The sequence below is a fragment of the Rhodnius prolixus genome, unplaced genomic scaffold (assembly GCF_049639745.1).
Source record: "Rhodnius prolixus isolate KJV_2025 unplaced genomic scaffold, Rpr scaffold_8, whole genome shotgun sequence".
In the NCBI taxonomy this organism is placed as follows: domain Eukaryota; kingdom Metazoa; phylum Arthropoda; class Insecta; order Hemiptera; family Reduviidae; genus Rhodnius; species Rhodnius prolixus.
The window spans coordinates 9,968,707-9,991,658 of NW_027411593.1; the positions used below are offsets into that span (position 1 = coordinate 9,968,707).

The 22,952-nt window shown below is 36.3% G+C and overlaps 1 protein-coding gene across 8 annotated transcripts in view; it reads right to left on the reverse strand.

Moving 5' to 3' along the window:
* Positions 1–22,952, reverse strand: part of Reph (Regulator of eph expression) — a 206,271-nt gene that overhangs the window by 171,300 nt on the left and 12,019 nt on the right. For 2 of the 8 annotated variants that reach the window (XR_012456343.1, XR_012456342.1), the window contains exon 1: positions 5,057–22,679. The exons of 4 other annotated variants lie outside the window; for them this stretch is intronic. The gene's annotated coding sequence lies outside the window, so the exon portion shown is untranslated. Of the gene's footprint in view, positions 1–5,056; positions 22,680–22,952 lie in introns of those variants that run through there. 2 more of the 8 variants (XM_074121661.1, XM_074121658.1) reach the window with 2 other exon arrangements.

Here is a 22,952-nt window from a genome sequence, read left to right on the forward strand (position 1 = left end):
TAAAAAGAATGTAAGAACCATCATTGTTTCAAAACTAAACCCAAGACAAAGAATTAGACTAAATAAATGGGAACCATTTCATGGGGATACCCATAGAGCATAATGATGCTCAAACTACTAATGATAGTTTGCTGCAACACTTTAAAATCATACTATTCGATCCACCTCTCTAAATTCATTCTCTCTGTATGATGCAGTGTATAAAGTGGATTATATTCGCATTACCAAAACTATTCCAAGGTCACATAAGGTTGTTATAGCATAACTATTCACACAGACACTAAATGTGTGCAACTAAATAATAACTACAATACCTCGCCTCCAACACCTGCTCATAACTAACCAACACCACCAATACTCTGGCAACAAGTACAATTACTTGCCTTTGATGGTGATGCCGATTATGGTAATAATGATGCTAGAACATTTAGTGAACAGGCTACTTGTTGGATGGAATCAACTAAATTTGTTACACTATCGCACATCATCATATTTTGAGATTACGTAATGCAGTTTTATTCATGAAAATATAATTAATTATTATTTAAACATAATCTGGGTCATAGAATAAATAATAAGTTAATTAAATCTGGTGACAAATCTCATTGTGACTATCTCTTTAGATAAACTTAGAGGTTTATCTTTCTAAAAGGCTTTTTTTTCTTGAATATTTCAATTCTCAATAACAATGTTCACGGAATAAAACAAATGGACACCTGTGACCCTTTAAAAAAAATCTGTAGTAAAGTGATAAAACCATTGGACCAATCCAAAATCCATCCAAAGTGGATCTTGTGGAATTCTAAATAAATTTTAGCAATAAATTTTAAGCTCGGACCAGCTGAACTGATGAAAATATTGTAAAGTCTCCAGAGCTAGATAATATCTTTAATTCTATCTGTCGCAGCATGCAAGCTTATTGTATCCCTGATCGGTTTGGTAAAGAGAAGCATTATTCAATCCCTTTTCCTTGTAAAGTGTCTTTAATCGTATTGCCCTCGGGAAAATTCCCAAAATTGATAGTTGATGATCAACAAAAAATGTAATGCGGTACAATGAAAACAATGGAAAAATTTTAAACCATCCAATGTAGTTGTATTTCCAGTTTACAGAGTTTAATCGCTTAGTTATAGGGCAAAGTCTGGCGCCAAGGTAGCCGAGCGGTTAGAGGCGAGACCTACGAAGATAATATGTATGTATTGTGGAACTGGGTTCCATTCCCGGGGTCTTAGGCCTTGGATTTTATTTAATGGTTAATAAAAAGGAATTTACAGTAAAGTATGTTTGCTAGTCGCCTTCGTCCACGACACCTAATTTGGGTAGTTAGACGTTAAGCCCCGCCTGGAAAAAATAGGCGATTACTTTACTTTTATAGGGCAAAGTCACCTGGGTGGGATCCAATCCAATTATGAACTTTCCAGCTTCCAGCAATGTTTCTGGTTTTGAGATACTCTGTTTTACCACAATTTTTGAACTCCTGGTACTTTAAAATTGGTCCTTCGAATGAAAACTCAAAACTCGAATATTTGGCATGAATAAATCTAGTTTTCTTTCCCTAGTAAGTCAGTATAAGAACACAAAATTTTAGTCTGCAAAGTCCAACTTTTCGATTATTCACTTCAATTAGTCAAAATCCTCTAGCTCAAAATCCTTCTAGAATCCAACAAGACGATAGCCTCATGATCTCCTCTCGTGTTGTAATAAGTTCAGTATACTGGAGTGTCACAACTGGATAATTTCTCACTCGTTCTTATACAGGGTGACCAAAGTTATATGCTCCACCCACTTTTTTTTTTAACGGCGGGAAATTTCGAAAAAATAAAAAGCACGTATTTAATCATTTTTAGTCTAGTTTATTTTCAGTGATTGACCCATTTTTTTAAACCCTTGTGTCTCGAGATACAGCATCCAACTTATGTTTTTCAAATGGAACGTTATATTTTTTGTAGTATTTGAGCTCCTAAAAACGACAAAAAAAAATTTTTTGAAATCGGTTAGGTTTTACAAAAGTTATGGTAATTTAAAATATGAAAAACAAATTTCAGTTTACTGTCAAAATTACGTTATTTTTTTTAAAGAATCTATTCAAACTGGGCACAACCAACGGATAGGCAAGCCAAAACTCTGGACTCCCACGTTTTGCTTGTAGCAGCAGTTATGGTGGCGAAGTCAAGAACTAGGCAGGCTAGAAGTATTCGACGTTCAGGTTGTTTTTTCTACAAACGTTTGGTTGGAGTTATAGGAAATCAACTAATCGGCCCATACTTCTACAGAGAGAACTTAACTGGTGAAAGGTATCCAACTTTTTTTTCAGAGACATTTTGCCAGTTTCGCTTGAAGATGTTCATCTACAACGTCGGCTAGATATGTATTTTCAACAAGATGGTTGCCCGGCGAGAGTGGTTCGAGGTTACCTGGACAGAAATTTCCATTAAAAGTGCTTAAGGACTCACTGTCCCACCCAATGGCCACCTCGATCTCCGGACTTAACCCAAATGGACTATATTTTGTGGGGATACCTAAAAAAATGATGTGTACAGTATCCTTAATCCCGTGGCTTCAGTCGATGATCTGAAACGTCGAATTACTCTAGCCTGCCTAGATCTTGACTGCCACTATAAGTGCTGCTACAAGCAAAGCGTGGGAGTCCAGAGTTTTGGCTTGACTATCCGTTGATGGTGCCCAGTTTGAATAGATTCTTTAAACAAAATAACGTAATTTTGACAGTAAACTGAAATTTGTTTTTCATATTTTAAATTACCATAACTTTTGAAAAACCTAACCGATTTCAAAAAAAATTTTTTGTTGTTTTTAGGAGCTCAAATACTACAAAAATATGCAACAAAAAATATAACGTTTCATTTGAAAAACAAAAGTTGGATGCTGTATCTCGAGATACAAGGGTTTAAAAAAATGGGTCAATCACTGAAAATAAACTAGACTAAAAATGATTAAATACGTGTTTTTTATTTTTTCGAAATTTCCCGCCGTTTAAAAAAAAAAAGTGGGTGGAGCATATAACTTTGGTCACCCTGTATATTGGTTCACTGTTCTTGTTACTTATAGCAAGTTACTTGACAGCGTCAACGCTCTGATCGTACCATGAATTAATGAGTCAAAAAATACAATAAAATAAAAAGGCCTAAAGCCGAAAAATTCCCGCACCTTGGAAAAACGAATCAAATCCATTCTAGCGGAAGTAAGACACAGATACGAGGGTCGTTTGAAAAGTCCGTGCAAAGTCAGAGAGATAGCACCACTGGCGCGTATCGAGGTTATGTTTAGTTAGCAGCATCTCTTGGAAGAACACACACCAAGTTTCAGCCAGATCGGTCTATTTCTTTGTGTTTGGCATTCGTTTGAATCGAGGAAGTCGAGTGATTTTCAAAAAATGGACGAAAAAGAATTTCGTGTGTTGATTAAACACTACTTTATGAAAGGCAAAACGCCTGAGGAGACTAAAGAGAAGCTTGATAAACATTATGGTGACTCTGCACCTTCGATTAGAACAGTTTATAAGTGGTTTCAAAATTTTCGGAGTGGCCATATCGGCACAAGTGACGCTGAACGTTCTGGACGCCCTGTTGAGGTTACTACTCCAGAAATCATTGATAAAATCCATGATATGGTGATGGATGACAGAAGAGTCAAGGTGCGTGAGATTGCTAGTGCTGTGGGCATCTCGAATGAACGGGTACATAATATTTTGCATCAACATTTGGACATGACAAAGCTATCCGCAAGATGGGTGTGCCGCGATTGCTCACGCTTGACCAAAAACGAAATCGTGTGAAGTGTTGCAAGGACGGTTTGCAGCTGTTCCAGAAGAATCCGCAGTACTTTTAGCGTCGTTTCGTCACTGTGGATGAAACATGGATACATCACTACACTCCTGAGACCAAAGAACAATCTAAACAATGGGTTACCAAGGGGGAATCTGCGCCAAAAAAAGGCGAAGACCGTTCCTTTTGGCCGGAAAGATTATGGCGACTGTCTTTTGGTATTCGCAAGGAATAATCCTCATCGACTATCTGGAAAAAGGTAAAACTATTACAGGTGCATATTATTCATCGTTATTGGACTGTTTGAAAACCGAGCTGCAAGAAAAACGCCCACGATTGGCCCACAAAAAAATCCTTTTCCATCACGACAACGTACCAGCTCACACCTCAGCAGTTGTGGTCGCAAAATTACTCGTTTCACATCCCCCCTATTCTCCACACTTGGCTCCCTCGGACTACTATTTATTCCCCAATATGAAGAAATGGCTGGCGGGAAAAAGATTTTATTCAAACGAGGAGGTGATTGCAGAAACGAATGGCTATTTTTCAGACTTGGACAAATCCTATTATTCGGAAGGGATCAACAAACTAGAGCAGCTTTGGACAAAGTGTATAAGCCTAATAGGAGACTAAAATAAAAAAGGTATACCCCAAAAAATTAAGTAGTTTTTTTTTTTGCACGGACTTTTCAAACGACCCTCGTAAGAGGGTACAACATAAGAAAAAGGGAATGCCAAGCTAGTTTACCTCTTACTCACTCACTCTTCCGGAAAGGGGGGCCGAAATCCAAGTCAGCAAGTAAGCAGTATGTATGATAGAAGTATTATAAGTGGAAATCAAATACTCCACACCTGACAAAATCAATTTCTGATGATGAATTAAAATCATAACCATACGTGTTAACAGATAAAATCAATACTACTACCCAATACTGTGGAACCAACCAGATTTTATAGAAAATTACTTAAGAAAAAATCCCTAAAATAAGAGAATTTCAAAAAGTGGTCTATCGACTTAACATCAAGTTAGATTCCACTATTTTATTTATTTTTATTTTTTACTTTCCGTACGGGTAAAATCTGTAATACTTAACGCCCTTAAGCAATCAACTTTGAAGCCCCTGCATTTACAAATTTTCTCCATTTCGTTATATACACATACAAACTATAATTTAAGACAAAAACAAGACTAGATTATCACAGGAAATTTAATTCAAACACTTGATGACGTCAAATAAAAAAACCTATTTTCCGAATAAGTTATAAAATCCATACCTTAATATCCTTTATAAAGCTTCACACTGGTAAACTGACTGCAAACTTAAATTAAACCGAGCTCACAGAAAAGCACTATTTCTAAAAAAGCAAACAAAAAACAGTTAACACTATTGCCTAACTGCCAGCCGTATAAGATTAGAAAAACAGTTTAACAATAAAATTTATGATTAAAAACTACATAAAACTGAAAACTGCCAAAGAAAAACAACTGCAGTAAATGAATTTCCAACTACAGTGCAGTTTCTTGGTTGATATAGCTTATCTTATCGCTCACAACAAATTTGCGGTTGATTCAGTTTTTATTATATATATATATATATTTTAACTTCCCGTATAGATTGCCACTGGCAATTCAATAAGCAATATATATTCATGAATTTATAAATATTGAATTAATATTAATCATAATTTTGTATTATTCATATATTAAATATAAAATAATAGTGTTATTTTGTCACTAAAAAAAAACTGCGGCAAACAGTTTCGTTATAACTTCAAAACTACAACACAGTGCAAGGTAAGAGGTTTTAGCCGAGTGGTTAGCGAATACTGGATTTCAATGCGGAGATCATGGGTTCGAATCCAGTTGGCGGCTTTTAGATTTTTTTCTCTTTCTAGGAGCTTCTTACAGCTCACTGTCCGGTGATGGACAGTGTTGTCTGTAACGAGAGAACACTGTCCGGAGGCCACTGTACGGGGTTTATTAGGGGTTTCATGGATGTAGGGTTGGTTATGGGATTAGTGTAAATAGTTAGTTTAGGTTAATAGGTTGATGTGTAAATAGATAGGTAAAGATGGTTAGTGTATATGGTAGTAGGTGTGTTCATTTATTATAAGTTTGTAGGATTAGTCGTTGTAGATAGTTGATTAGATTAGGGTAGTATTTAGTGGGAGGCAGTGGAGTCTTTCCTATTCCTTCCTGTTCCATTCCTTTTCCCTGTCCCCCAAGGTGCCTGCGGCATGGACTTGGTCCCTGGGCGACTGTTCCCCGACCCTCTCAGGCAACGGATCGAAATCAGGAGATGGCGAGTGAATAAGATTATCGAGTATGCTGCTATAGTTCAAATAGCGAAGTACTGAACTACGGGTGCAAGCTGTACCAGACTACCAAGCCCAATTGCTGCAATTGAGGTAGGATTCGTAGTGGCCGTTGGTTAACCATTAGCTCCGCTGTCCTAGGACATGAGCTGAGCGGAGGTACACCGCTATATTTTTCAGGCGGGGCTTAACGTCCAACTACCAATTAGGTGTCGTGGACGGAGGCGACTAGCAAACATACTTTACTGTAAATTTCTTTTATTAACCATTAAATAAAATCCAAGGCCTAAAGACCGGGAATCAAACCCAGTACCACAATACATATTAGCTTCGCAGGTCTCGCCTCTAACCGCTCGGCTACCGTGGCGCCTTACACCGCTATAGAAAACAGGGTACACATTGCCATCGTTGGATGTAAGTGCCTTTCGCTTGAGGGCGCGGCTGGACCAGAGCTAAAGAAGAGTCTGCCTTCTCTACGATCTGGTAGTGAAGCCCACCCACGCGCTGGTTGAGCGTGATCTCAACCCGCCTCTTTGGAGGCCAAGCGGGGGAGTGCCTGGGTGGCACTTCTGCCATGGTGAGGCCTAGCACTTCAGCCTCCCCATGGTGGTGACATACTTCTCTTGTAAAACGACCCTGTGCTGGCTCAGGGGGGTCTGGTATATCCGAAAGTATAGGAACGGACTTAAAGAACCCCTAGGAGAGGAACGGATTAGATAGGAAAACTGTCCGGAGGTCGGCAGTGCACTGAAGAAAGCTCCGGGCGCCAATAACCTCAGATAACGCGCCTTAAATCATTAAAAATAATAATAACAATAATAGCTATAATTTTTAAAAAATCTGGTGGAAATACCCACCTAAATAATAATAATTTTGGTATTGAAATACTTTTAAAATTTAACGCGAAAAAGAAAGTTAAAAATTTTCAGTAAAATGAAACTTTCGTTCAACCGATTTTCTTTAAAATTTGAAATTTTACTTACAAATTGAATTTATCGTAAAACTAATGAGATCGTACATTATACTTAAGTGACAGTTTTAATGGCAAAACTTTGCCCAAAACTTTTTACCAACATCTGCTTTAAGAAGCATTTTTTATGTAAAATAAAGGTTCTAGGTCAACATGTACGAGGTGTGTTCAAAAAGTAACGGGAATTTTCGTTTTTTGAAAAAAATATTTATTTATTCATCTACATTAATATTGTCGCCTTCAAAGTAGTCCCCTTCGCATACAATACACTTGTGCCAGCGCTTTTTCCAATCCTCGAAACACTTCTGAAACTCGATCTTTGTGATAGCTTTCAGCTCTTTCAGCGATTCGCTTTTAATGTCATCTATGCTTGTAAAACGACGGCCTTTTAATGTTCTCTTTATGTTTGGAAATAGAAATAAGTCTCATGGAGCCATGTCTGGCGAATATGGAGGCTGGGGCATCGTTAAAGTTTTGTTTTTGGCCAAAAATTCACGAACAAGCAATGAAGTGTGAGCAGGTGCATTATCGTGGTGCAAAATCCATGAATTGTTTTGCCACAAATCCGGGCGTTTTTTTCGGATTTTCTTCACGCAAACGGCGTTGAACTTGTAGGTAGTACTCCTTATTGATTGTTTGACCTTGTGGCAAGAATTCATGATGCACTATGCCATTAAAATCGAAGAACACAGTGAGCATAACCTTCACATTCGACCGCACTTGTCGAGCCTTTTTCGGTCTTGGCGATCCAGAATGCCTCCACTGGGACGATTGAGCCTTAGTTTCGACATCATATCCGTAAACCCATGTTTCGTCACCTGTTATAACACGTATCAGTAGATCCGCATCGTTGTCGACTTCATTGAGTGACTCTTGAGCAACTTCCATTCTCCGCTGTTTTTGTTCGAAATTCAACAATTTTGGAACAAATTTTGCTGCCACACGTTTCATACCCAAAACATCCGAAAAAATTTCATGGCATGAGCCAATTGATATGGCAACATCATCAGCGACTTCTCTGATTGTGATTCGGCGATCGTTCATAACCATTTCTTTCACTTTTTTCACGTTTTCATCGGTTGTTGATGTGCTTGGACGTCCAGGTCGTTCGTCATCTTCAACGTTTTCGCGGCCATCTTGGAAACGCTTATACCACTCGTAAATCCTTGTTTTACTCATAGCAGACTCACCATATGCCTTTATTAACATTTCACACACTTTTACGCAAAATTTAATACAAATTCTTTGATCCATTTTTTTTAACAAACAAAAATCGCCAAGCTCGAAAAACACGTCCAACCTTAACGGCTGCCACTTAAGAAGTAAACAATGAATATTACTGAAAATTTTATCGTACTTAAGGGGCATGTGTACCAACATAATAAAAAAAAAAATTTTACAATCAGACTCTCCAAACCCGCGAAATTTAAAAATTCCCGTTACTTTTTGAACACACCTCGTATGCTTATAAAGTTTTTTTTTTTTTTTTAAATGTCGTGGACGTTATTTTCTTCTATCTTTCGATCGATTCAACAATCTGGCAATTAATTTATATAGAGTAGTGTACTTTTTCAAAGTCTGGAAAAACGTGCTTACACTTGTTTGCCTTTTTTTTTTATCTTTACAGACAAAACAATTTCTCTTAATTTGTGAGGTGATTCTAAATATTACTGTGGCAAATTACTGGGTCAGGATCAGTATAGGGGGAGAAGATTAGCGGTGTTATCAGCGTAAGTCGTCTTAGAATCGATAGGGATATCTAACATATATTCTGCAGAAGACCTAGAATGCTCCCTGGCAATCTGCACACGCTGGTGTTAAAAAAAAAAAGCTCCGATCATTACAGTCTGATCAGAGATTTAGGTTTGAGATAATTTGTTAAAGGGATGAAAACCGTTTTTAACTCCTACAACAGTTCAGAATGTCATTTCACACGGACCAGAAAGTTTAATCTTCATATTTTATTTAAGCGTTATCACAAAGACCCGATAAAAAAATTGCATTTATCGTGGGGAAGGAGGAATTTTCCGGAAAATGATAACATAGTTTTCTTTTAACTTAGCACTCACAGTATACACGTGTAGGCCTATCAGTTTATTTAAAAATATTTAAGGATACTGGCGGGAAAGGTAAAGTTAGGCTTCAATCCAAAGCTGCCCATTTACTTGCACTCATTAAAGGACCTCCTCCCTTAAGAGCTATGTACTTCCGTAGCAAAACCCAATTAAGGAAATTTTCACTGGCGTAATATTTGCCCCTTAAAACAGGAAGTGAAATCTATGGAAAACCTTTAACAAGAGAAAAGGAAATACTTCAATTTTTTTCTTTTTCTTTTTTATTATTAATATTCCCAAACTCATTAACTGGATGGTCTCTAGAGAATTTTCTTTACTCCTTTAGGTTTTCCACACAAAAAAAAAAATCATTAAAAGAGCGACTGCGAGAAGCTGTTGACCTGACGGTGATTCTTCACCCTCTTTAGAAACTAATCGTCCATGAGCGGAAGTGTTGGTTAGGAATGTTAGGGATTTTTCTTTTTTTAAGGGAGAAATAATTTTCTTCTAAAAATGCCACAGGAAGCTGGCTGGCAGAGTTCCTCTAGAGTATTGTACGAGGGGAGGTTGTCAAGTTGAAGTGAGGTCCTGTTGCCAGCCTCAAGTCCCTAAGGATCTCCTCTTTTATTTCTTAAACGTCTATGAAGAATAGAATATTAATTTATAATTAAAAAAAAAAATCTTAAAACACTAAAGAGAAAGTAATTGCTTAAAATGCCAAAGCTCACCTCCATTTTTTTCTATTAATACTTCCTTAAATATTTCTTTAAACGGACTAATACTTCTGATGGAAATTCAAAGAAAATTTAGTAAAATATAAATTAAATAATATTCTATCAGCTCAGCAAGAACCAGATTCGCGTTTCAAGTGATGAGAGAAATGGTTTAGTAGATTACGAATAGAATCGGTGCAGCAGGTGTTATGGCGTAGTGGTTATGAAGCGTTGATTTGTAAGTGGGATATCTCCAGTTCGAATCCTGCGTGTAACGAGTTCGTTAGAAAAAATATTAATAGTAAAGTATGAGCTTCCGTTTCCGGCAACAACACTTTAATTAGTTGGACGTTAAGCCCTGTCTGAAAAATAAAAAATTGGCGATTACTTTACTTTTATTAAAAATATTATTTATGGTAGCAAGTTTCAGCATGTTATTTTCACGAATCGAAAAATCATCAATATTACAATCTAATTTTTCTGCCCTAACGTCTGATGTTCGCCATACATCGATTACACTGCTGTTCATCGATAAATTACTTAACACGGAACCCTCGTATTCAACAAGAAATGAATGCACGATACTATTAGACTATTAGACAACAAATTGTGACTATCACTAGAGGATAACCGCTCTTATACAACAGTTTAATTTAACGAGTATTGAACTATGTGGTGCGTTCCAATTTCGTTAAGAAATACAAACCTTACAAAAAGCGTTCGCAGAATCGTCGATACCCGCTACCACGTTTAAAACCAAACCATTCTTCTAAATGATCGCAAAATTTCTTGCTTGTCCGACTTATAACCGCTGCAATCCGCTAAAAAAGATTACATATTGTGCTCTCTGCACATAATAATCCTTACCCCGAACAATATCTGACGATTCTCTAAGACGCCAATGGCCTCTTGATTTGCTCAAGTGAATCCTATGAGAGTTACGCGATTCTTACGTGATTCTAGTTTCTTCTCACGTTGATTCTTATAATTATTATTTAACCGGATGTATTAATAATTGTAGCGCCACTGGCAGCCAAGCGGTTAAAGGCGAGACCTGCAAAGCTAAGATGTATTGTTGGTTTAGTGGGTTTGATTCCCCTGGTCTCTAGGTCTTGGATTTTATTTAATGGTTAATATGAGAAATTTAAAGTAAAGTATGTTAAGAAGCAGTTATAGGCTAGACCCGCAAAGCTAAGATGTATTGTTGGTTTAGTGGGTTCGATTCCCAGTGTGTAGGTCTTGGATTTTATTTGAGGTTAATATGAGATATTTATAGTAAAGTATGTTAGGCGGTTATATGCTAGACCCGCAAAGCTAGGATGTATTGTTGGTTTAGTGGTTCGATTCCCAGCTCTAGGTTTTGGATGTTATTTAATGGTTAATATGAGATATTTATAGTAAAGTATGTCAGGCGGTTATAGGCTAGACCCGCAAAGCTAAGATGTATTGTTGAGTTAGTGGGTTCGATTCCCAGCTCTAGGTTTTGGATGTTATTTAATGGTTAATATGAGATATTTATAGTAAAGTATGTCAGGCGGTTATGGGCTAGACCCGCAAAGCTAAGATGTATTGTTGGGTTAGTGGGTTCGATTCCCCTGGTCCCCGGTCTTGGATTTTATTTAATGTTTAGTATGAGAACTTTGTAGTGAAGTATATTTGATAGTAGTTGGACGAAATTATGGCTAATAATTCCTCTCGTTTAATTATTAAATTAAACTTTCTGGATTTTTGTTGATATGTATTTTTCGTACAAACCAGAGTCCGTGTCCGGCGGGAAACCCACTGTCAAAAAATCGAATGTTTTTTTCCCCCCAAAAAGATTAAGAAAATGTACAAAATAGTGAACATCTTTTTATAATGAAATTAATGTAATAACATTTTCCCTGGGTAGAGACCAGTAGTACATTTTTCTCTGTCTCCCTCACTCCTTAATAGCTTCCTCTGGAGCACATAATTCTCCTAGCCCAGCCAGGAGTTAGTAAGGGTCACACCAAATTAAATAGTCCCTCTAAATTAAACCTTTTACCACCCTTTAACTTTTTGCTAATTTTCCCGACTCGTAGAGAAAATTAAAAAAAAAGTTCATGAAGCTGAAGTACATGTATGGTTAGGCCGTACAGGATAATTTAGGAAAATAAATAAATTTAGGCAATAATGTAACTTTTTCTTTCATCCAATCTTAGTGACGTTCGTCAGTTAAAAAATCCCAAATAAGCAAAATTATACTTTCACTTGTTTTAAATACATTTCGCTTAAAGACGCACTTGTTTAACAATAACAGATATCTGAAGTTAGCTGTTAACTTTATTTTTTATTTAATGACTATTTTTATTCTTTGTGACTTAGCAGTAAACTAAATAGCAGTAAGATCTGTTTGAAAGTGATGACGTTATGATTCTCTACCAATAAAAAAAAAGTTGATTCCAAAAACGCTGAATCACTTGTTACTTTTGTTAATTTTTAACTGGCAGCGCAATATTTTTTTTTTTTTTAATCACATTTCTTATCAAATTAACAATCACTCAGATCTGTTATCATTGAGAGTGCTTATATTAGTATTGATACGGCCATGAAACAGTACACACGACGTAGCAAAACGTGTAATGAAGCGGAGAGATTTGAGCGAGGACTGTCTTGAGAACTTCGAGCGATTTTAGTACTTTTTTTTTTGGAAGCACTGAAAGAAGCAATAAGGTTAGCAGACTTACAAGTTTTTAAACTATCTCCAGTACTTGCTTTGGACCTCCCAAAACAAAACGGTAACTGCTCGGTCTTTTTTCCCATTTTCCCCAATTTTTATTTAAGAGGAAGGGATACTAGGATATGTATTATAAATAAAGCGTCAGATAAATTGTTCTCTAAGACATATTTTCGGAGACTCTGAGATACTCCTAATTCAACTTGGCTTTAAGTTGACACTACCCTGAGTCCCGTCATTCTTGGAGGCCTTCCTATTTCACTGTATTAAATCCTTAATGGCCTTCCTACATCCTTCCATTTCCTTGAATTCTCATACGTTCCCGACGACACATTCGCTCTAGTCCTTTATTTTCCTGCCCTCTTGGACAGTTCCTTCCTATACGTATGCGTGCCACATCCCATTGAAACTCCATTCTTCGACATGCCTGTGCACTCCCTGCTTTCAAAACCCTTCTCTCTACAATCACTTCTACCGACACTGTCATGCCTAATTCGTCTTGAGTTTTCTATTTTCCACAAACATGGTTACTATGTATCCTTGTAATAAGCTCAATTTACGTAAAATGTATGACTTACATTCATTTTGATTCTAATTCTAGATTTTTTTTTTTTAAATTATGTTTATACTTGACATTATTTTCAGGGGGCTACCTCACAGGACAAAGTTCTGACTTCATTCATTCATTCAAAAAGTTCAGGGAATTCAACGAGCTCCCCCCGTGGTGCCCTGAAATAAATTTTGGGGAATTTTCCCAATAAAAGTTTTTTAAAGAGCCACTCACCGGGTGTATCCAGTTATTACATAAGTGCGTCTTGTTAGCACACTATAGTAACATTACAGTGATAATACGGGATACACGTAGTACACGTAGTTCCGTTCTTTATCTAACATGATATGAAGCTTCGCAAGTTTGACGATCTGCCACTCGGCGGTTTTTCGTCGAAATATCAAAGAAATGATTCAAATCAAATGATTTATAGTGAGAATGGATTTTTTTGTGGCATTTCCCCAAAGATTACGTTTTAACCTCCATAATCTACGCTTTATTTATTATTTTCTTTTATTAACATTTTATATAACTTACATTTGTTTTATTATACATATTAGCTGTTATATAATTATTTTATGATAATAACTACTATTACATTATTTATCATCATTTTTATTATATTATCATTTTATTGATTACTGTTATTCTTATTTTTATTGACTACTCTTTCATTATAACAAATATTATTGTATTACGACCAAAAAGTGCAAGGTTAGCGTCAACCTGTCCTGAGAAAGAATAACTTTTTGATACATACGAGGGGGTACCCAAAAAAAACCGGAATTATTTTTTAAAAGCTATTTATTTACAAATTTTTTACAGAACAACCTTATCCCCTTCAAAATACTCTCCATTACAACTAATACATTTGTCCCACCGGTGCTTCCACTGTTCGAAACATTTTTTGTAGTCATCTTTAGAAATGGCTGACAGCTCCTTCTTCGTTTTTTTCTTGACCTCTTCAATGTTGTCAAATCGGTGACCTTTCATGCCCTTTTTCATGCGTGGAAATAAGAAAAAGTCGCACGGAGCCAGGTCAGGCGAGTAAGGTGCGTGGGGCAGCGGAACCATGCCATTTTTAGCCAAAAACTGTGTAACAGAGATGGCTGTGTATGCAGGTGCATTGTCGTGGTGGAAGAACCAGTCTCCTGTTTGCCACAAATCGGGTCTTTTTTGGCGAACACTATTGCGCAATCTTTTCAAAACTTCCAAATACAAGGTTTGATTGACGGTCTGACCTGGGGGGACAAACTCTGAATGGACTACGCCTTTGGCATCAAAAAAGCAAATCAGCATTGTTTTGATGTTTGACTTGACTTGACGACATTTTTTTGGTCGGGGTGAAGATGACGTCTTCCATTGGCTCGACTGTTGCTTTGTTTCTGGGTCATAACCATAGCACCATGACTCATCACCAGTAATGACCTTTGACAGAAAGTCTGGATCAGTTTCAAGCTGTTGTTTCAAAGCACGACATGTTTCAACTCGATGTTCTTTTTGATTGTCAGTCAGAACTCGAGGAACAAACTTGGCAGCAACCCTTTTCATCCCCAAATCTTCCGTTAAAATTCGCTGAACCGAGCTCCAAGATAACCCACTACTCTCTGACAGTTGATCAATTGTCTGTCGACGGTCTGTGAACACCAGCTCTCGAATTTTTTCAACATTTTCGTCGATTCGGGCAGTTGATGGACGTCCAGAACGAGGTTTGTCATCAATCGACATGTCGCCATTTTTAAACCGAGTAAACCACTCGTATACTTGAGTTTTTCCCATAGCGTCATCTTTGTAAGCTGTTTTCAACATTAAAACACTTTCAGCAGCATTTTTGCCGAGTAGAAAACAAAATTTCAGAGCTGCACGTTGTTCACTTAAACTTGCCATCATAAAAAACGAAAAAAGAACAAAACAGCGCTGGTAAAAACAATCACTGCAGATGAACAGAACAAGCCAGGCAGACAACACAGGCAGGACTGAACTGGCAAGGAATTGCGCTATACACGTCTAGCGGCAGAAATGCGTACTACATAAGCTCCATGCGCGGCAACGCAATTCCGGTTATTTTTGGGTACCCCCTCGTACGTCCCGTCTAGAAAGTTGCTAATTTGATATCAATAAGCATTCAAAATCTAATTAGACGCATTCTTGTGACAGCATGCAACTTTCAAGACTGCCAATAAGCTTGTATCATTGAACTATGTATATTCTGCACCAATAAAATGTAGGCTCTGTCATCGAGGAGAGTTGTGATTATTTAAGGAATAATGAATAATTATGTTCGCAGCTGCAGCATGGCTGCTATTTTAAACAGAATTCTTCTTCTTTCTTGGCATTACAGCCCATGAAAAGCTCCAGCCTCCTCAATTTTCCAATTAACATTTCGAGAAGTATTAAGGATTTTTTTTTGCCTTCTTCCTGTCATTGGCTTCCGCCATACAGCATCCAGCATCGTCTAGGTGCTTATCACTAGAATATCACTCACTCTCCATTCTTACTTATAAATACAGGTACATTCATCCCTATACTATATACAACTATTTACATAAACTACAGCTAATGGATGGATCTGCATTCTATATTCCTGCCATCCTTATTGCTTAACCGAAATTAAAATCACCGTAATCCTTCTCTAATCATTTTCTTGCATTCATTCTAATCGGCTATAACTTTTAAATACATTCATATTTCATTGCTAGCTCTGCTATAGTTTTAAGCACATAAATGTTGGTGGAGAATATTAAGTCTTCGTAGCGAAATGGTGCAACTAAATACCTGTATATGTCGTCAAACATTCGTTTCCTTTCTACCACATAACGTGGACATATCATTATTATATGTTTGAAATCCTCCACCTCATTGCAATCTACGCAAAGAGGAGAGGACCTTTAAGGTTTTGCAAGGTAGGAGTTTTCCGGCACTACGCTCAACACCCGAAACAATGGCGGACCTTGGATTTAAAGGGTTTTACCCAGCTATCTCCAAGGGAAGGTAGCCCTTGGTTGTGCAGAGTACGTACCTTGGTGTGCTTGTTTACCTGAATGCAGTGTAGTGTACGTATAGTGAACACTGTGCTAGGAACCCGTGCGATTGCTACATCCAGGTAACTGCTTGCAACAGCGACCCACTGTGGGATTTTAAGAAAAAAAAGCGGGTACAAATGGAGACCAGAATATCTGTAATTGCACACTTTTATTACTCATACTTCATCCAAATTAGTTCCTAACAGTAAACCAATCAATACAATTTGTGCACAGTTTTTCTCTTAGTTAAAATGTTGTAATACGGAGATAAAGAGCTCGCCCACTTGCAGTAATGCATGTCTGAGTAATTCCATTCGCTAAGATACAGTTGATCATCTGAACTTGCCCATTTCGCAATATTATGATTCGGCTTCCTAAGATTTTACATAAAATTTTTTGCCACTTTTTCAGGGCGCAGAAGACTTGAGAACGTTATTTTTGGCGAACAATCTAGACAGGAAATTGAACTCGATCGAAAAACAGAATAAAAAAGACAACTTCCGTTAATGAAACCACAAGTTATTCATCTAATCATTGTAGCCACACTGTTGCCATGGCAATTTCTCTTTTTTTTATTGTTTATAATTTTACAGAACAATCAATTAATTTCCCTATTTAAAATTGGCTATTAAATTTTCATCGTAAAGATTCAATTAAAATGGAAAAACCATTCTTAAAAAAAAAAAAATTATTTTCTTCAATTAAAAAAACATACCCGCTAAAATATATGCGCAAAAAATTGTGTTCAATACACTCCAACCAGAAAGGAAATGTAAACAAAACGTAAATGAAAATCTCAAATGTAAACAAGTAGGTGGGAAATTACAAAGCGTTGTAGTGTTTTTCTGGCTGTCATGGAAAACAGAGCATTAATTGGGTACTAGCCAATGGCTGCTGGGCTGGTGATAATTATTGGACCGTATTATTTATAATAAAGACTGTTTACAGACAATCAAATATTTAAACAATACTCTTATGCTTTCACAATTATTTTTATGCAAACATTGATATGGGCATCAATTCTTCAATATGGATCGTCTTAAGAGTGAAACGTTACTATGTATCGAATGATTCGATTCGATAGGATCGTACGTATATCTATCGCTAGCTGTTTTTCTATTCACACTCGTTAACCTGATCGCATGACACATTGTATTTTCGGACATAGATTTTCTTCTTCTTTTTGTTATTTGATTTTCCAGTCATTAATGTTTTCGGAAAAAGAAAAAACAAAAACAAATGCAGTACTTCTATTATATGTACTGACTTTAACCTATTAGACGCCACGGTAGTCGAGCGGTTAGGAGGCGAGACCTGCAAAGCTTAATATGCATTGTTGGTACTGGGTTTGATTCCCCCGGTCTTTAAACCTTGGATTTCTATTTAATGGTTAAATGAGAAATAGTAAAAGTACGTTTGCTAGTCGCTTCCGTCCACGACTCCTAGTAAATGGTAGTTGCGACGTTAAGCCCCGCCTGAAAAAATAGGCGATTACTTTACTTTACTTTAACCTATTTAACATTATTTAACATGTCAGCTGCCCGTCGCTTTTTATTTTGTTTGAATAATCCGTTCGACTTCGCGTACACCAAATATAACTGTTTTGCTCTATTTAAGTCCTACCAAACTTTTAAGTTGGTAGATGTAACAATCTTTGGTACTTTTCCGTTAGCCGGGCGCAAATGTCGCCAATTGTGAACCAAACGCGAGCCAAGTCAACGGAAAAAAGTCGAAAACGTTCAACTTACAAACGGAAAAGTACCCAATCTTTTCATTTTTATCTTCCTAACAAAAATTTACAACATTTCATTCATGTTAGTCGATCACTATCCATTTTTTTTTCATTTTTAAGACTACAGAAACACAGCATATTATAACCGGTCTGCGTCTGAAATAAAAAAGAACAACATTTTTAAGACAATAAATAAAATGTTTTTAATTTACGGGGGGGAAAATACTAACTAAAATATCATGAAAAACAATTAGATTGGGAAATATTTCAGTCAATTTGGAAAGTAATTTGAGCGTACATCATTTATGGAAAAATTGAATTCGTGAAAAGTTAATTATGCCAATTTTCATTAAAAGTTAATTATACTTCGTTCACTCACGAAAGACTGGACAATATAAAAAGAATGTAACTTCCACCGGGAAACGTAGTTAACAAATTAGCCTCAATACCATAAATCTATCCTACGACGATTAACAAAGTCGATTAAACAGAACTTTTTAGGTTAACTACCATTTTGCTGGACGTTTTGAACCGACACAATTTATACAAATATCATACATTGACACGATAAATTGTAACTTTTAATTATATAGGCACTTTTAGTAAGAAAGTGAATAGAATATTGTAAATTTCATCACAATTGGGTAAAGTTTGATTGAGTTATTAGTGATAATAATTTTGGAGGGAGCGTCACATACATGGGGCTAACTCCTCTCCCATTCAATGTACAGCGTCGAGACCCCCCAAAAGTCACATCTACATAAAATTCCGAATCGAATGACACCTCATTCATTAAAATCGGTTCGCGCGCTTTCAGTCGTTACGCAGTTTACAAAAAGGGTAACAAGAACAAGAACATTTTTTTAAAATGCCGTTTTTACCCATTTTTGGCAACGTATTTCTCGAAATCTATTTAAACTATGTTGTTACAAAGAAAATTACGGTTATAAAGGAGGATTTGCCCTTTATTTTAAAGAAAATTTGGAAATTTTATCTTTTATAGAAAAAGAGAAAAAAATTATCAAAGTTGGGTGTTTTTCAACGTTTCACTTTTTCGTGCGGTTTTTGACGATTAACCCTTATACGTACAACTGTCCTACCGGGACAGTTTTAATGTATAAATTTAATAATATTGCACAGTGATAATGAGTCCAGTCGTAAAGATTCTTACGTACAAAATGAATGCTCAAAATATGATGGTGTTGTGCAAACTGAAATTAAGAATAACTTAATCAAAGAAAAATAAAAAACCCAAAAAATGAGTTATTTGTAACGAAAATTGTTACGACATTTTTATGAGAAAATTGAAAAACAAAATCCTTTTAAATGAATCCATTTCCTGTTGAAATCTGAGCTTTGTATGCAACTATTCAAGTTAGTGATGATCTTGTTGTTGTATTCGAGAATAAGAACCATTCATTCGAGAAAATTCTGACTAAATATTTGCGATTGTGACAAATTTTCCAAAAAAAAAGCAATAAAGAAAAGTTATTTAAAAAAAAACAACAGGTGGGTATGTCTGTGTGTGTGTGTGTGTGTGTGTCGAGAAAATATCTCAATAATGTCAAAGATGGGAAATATAGAGAGCTCAAGATTTCATAAAACTAAGTACCAGGGTTCTGACTGTAAGTTTACTTTCAAAATCTCTTTTCTGGTTGTTCCACTTCACTTAATAGACTTCTGAATTACATTCCAAGCTTTACTCGGAAATCGCTTGCGAACTCGAAGATAGTACACTTGTAGCTCTATGAGCTTTTGCAAACATTTTCTCGGAGAAACTCATATTCTGATACAATTAGCGGAGGGTAGTAACGCTAAGCTCTAAAGTGTTTTCTTAGTAAAGGACTTATTACTTATTTAATACTCCTTAACAAAACCTTACAGTTTAAAATGTTATAAGTATAAGGGTTGATGAAACGCCAAATATTAAAAAAGAATGTTAAATAATCCTTTAAAATTATAAGTTTGGAAAAGTAAACTTCGACGCAATGTCATGGGGGTTATAAAATCATATTTTCCTCGATTTTCCCAAAAACAGGGGCTCTCAGATTATTCTCCTTAGCCTATGTTAATTTAAAAAAAAAAAAAAAAACATTTTTCTATAAGAAAAACTTTATTATTATTTTTAAATATCTAAGGAAGTTTTTATCAGTGTTCTCTCGTTACAGACAAAGCTGTCCATCATCCGCCATGAGAGCTGTAAGAAGCTGCTAGGAAGAGAAAAATCTAAGGGGGCCTAGATGCTGGATTCGTACCCGAAATCTGCGCGTTAAGATTCCAGCACTACGCTGACTAAAACTAAGGTAATTCCTATTCTGAAAAATTTTATTAATCGGCAGTTTTGGATGCGTAGGATTTCATCTAAAGAGCAATTTCAGTTTTTCAGGATCAAAAGACTCCCTAAAATTTGGAGTAAAAGTAAAGTAAAGCCTATTTTTATAGGCGGGGCTTTACGTCCAACTACCGATTAGATGTAGTTGTGGACGGAGGCAAATAACAAAAACATACTTTACTATAAATTCCTCATATTAACCATTAAATAAAATGCAAGGCCTAGACTAGTACCGCAATACATCTTAGCTTTGCGGGTCTAGCCTATAACCACCTAACATAATTTACTATAAATTCTTCATATTAAACATTAAATAAAATCCAAGATTTAGACCGGGAGAATCGAATCCACTAACCAACAATACATCTTAGCATTGCGGGTCTAGCCTATAACCACCTAACATAATTTACTATAAATTTCTCATATTAACCATTAAATAAAATCCAAGGCCTAAGACCGGGAATCGAACCCACTAAACCAACAATACATCTTAGCATTGCGGGTCTATCCTATAACCGCCTAACATACTTTATATAAATTTCTCATATTAACCATTAAATAAAATCCAAGGTCTAGACCGGCAATCGAACCCACTAAACCAACAATACATCTTAGCATTGCGGGTCTAGCCTATAACCGCCTAACATACTTTATATAAATTTCTCATATTAACCATTAAATAAAATCCAAGGTCTAGACCGGCAATCGAACCCCCTAAACCAACAATACATCTTAGCATTGCGGGTCTAGCCTATAACCGTTCGACTATTGTGGCGCCCAAAAATTCGAGTAATTGTACAGTATAAATTTTTCTATACACTATATCTATTTAAAGCGAAACAACTGCATGAAGATAATTTAAATAACCAAATTTTAACGAAGATATTATAAAATGCAGAATATATAAAGTAAAAGTACAATCTTGCAAAATATTGAAAATAAAATAACAAAAAGAATCAACAGCAGAAATTGTTGAAGATAAATGTGACCAAAATGCAGATGTTTTTGCCATTTGGTTTCCCTCTCACGTCTCTCTAAGGTGATTGCTTTTCGGCACGCTTTACATGGTAATTTTTTGGCGCTCTAGCAAGAGCTGTGGATTAGAATATCCTTCTATTTTGCAAAGGTCGCTAGTTAGGTGCTTGGCTACAAGAGCTAAGTAGTAAAATTAACAAACATTCACTCATACGTTACTTATAATCAGCAAAGATCTGCAACAAAATTTGTTGGTCCTTTTTTCAGCATCTGTGGGTAATGAAGCAAACAGACACCCCACTATTCTGATCAACCAATCGGAGCATCTATTCTCGATCTTACTAGTGGTTGTCACCTCGCCCCCGAAAAACACCCTTTTTCCGGCCTAACTAGTTAAAAGAGGGAGACTTAATTTGTTTCAAGACAAATTTTCAAATACATACACTTTATAAATTAAAAGGCGCGTAAACATCTATGGTTATTAGTGACCATCACCGCACAGTGAGCTGTAAGCAAGCTCCTCGGAAGAGGAAATTTAGGAGCCAGCAGCTGGATTCGAACCCCGGATCGAATCCAGTATTCGCTAACCAATCAGCTAATCTCCTTCCTGATTACGTAGTTCAAAAATTATTCATTGAGCGAAATGAAATTCAAACTAGCTGATACCAAACTTAATTATTTGTTTTTAAGCCGTTACTTCGTGTTCCGCGTAAATAAGAGCAGCAAATCACTAGTAGCATCTAAACTTATGCTTATGGCGAAGTTGTTAAGTTTCGGGGTTAACAATTCGAAGATATTTACGCCAATTGCTATTCCGCTATTGAGCAGTTTTTCTTTCTTTTTCTTTTTGCGCTGATAATGCACTCGTGGAAGCCAAAATAAAGACCTCCTTTCAGTAGAATTTTTGGCCGAACAATGGTAAAACATGGGTTTTTTTTAAAGAAGCATCAACTTCGACGGAATGGAGTCATTTTGCTTACATTGAAACAAAAAAGGGTTCTCCACATCTTTAAACTTTTTCTGAATTTTCAGTGATTTCTGCTGAACAGAGAACTTGGCTTACTACTGAAACACTTCCCAAAGTACTTTTTAAAAAAACCGGACTTGCTTTTCGGCTTGAGAACCAAAAAAAATAAAATATTTTAGAAAATAGATTTTGGGACGGCTAGATTATTTAATCCACCTCGAGAATCTCTTCAAATAAAAATTTTTCTGAGTGAAGTAGTTCACATAAAAGATTACGATGCATATTGTGAAATTGGCTTTTAATTTAAAAAAAAAAAAAAATACAACTAGAATTGGAGTACTTCCTTTTAATTAGGACTTAAAACCAATAAAGGGACTACGAGACCATTTATCGTAGTAGATCGTAAAATAGAGGATAATTTTATAAAAACCACTTTTCAAATTCTGTAAGTTCAATACGAGGGTCGTTTGAAAAGTCCGTGCAAAGTCAGAGAGACAGCACCACTGGCGCGTATCGAGGTTATGTTTAGTTAGTAGCATCTCTTGGAAGAACACACACCAAGTTTCAGCCAGATCGGTCTATTTCTTTGTGTTTGGCATTCGTTTAAATCGAGGAAGTCGAGTGATTTTCAAAAAATGGACGAAAAAGAATTTCGTGTGTTGGATTAAACACTACTTTATGAAAGGCAAAACGCCTCAGGAGACTAAAGAGAAGCTTGATAAACATTATGGTGACTCTGCACCTTCGATTAGAACAGTTTATAAGTGGTTTCAAAATTTTCGGAGTGGCCATATGGGCAAAAAGTGACGCTGAACGTTCTGGACGCCCTGTTGAGGTTACT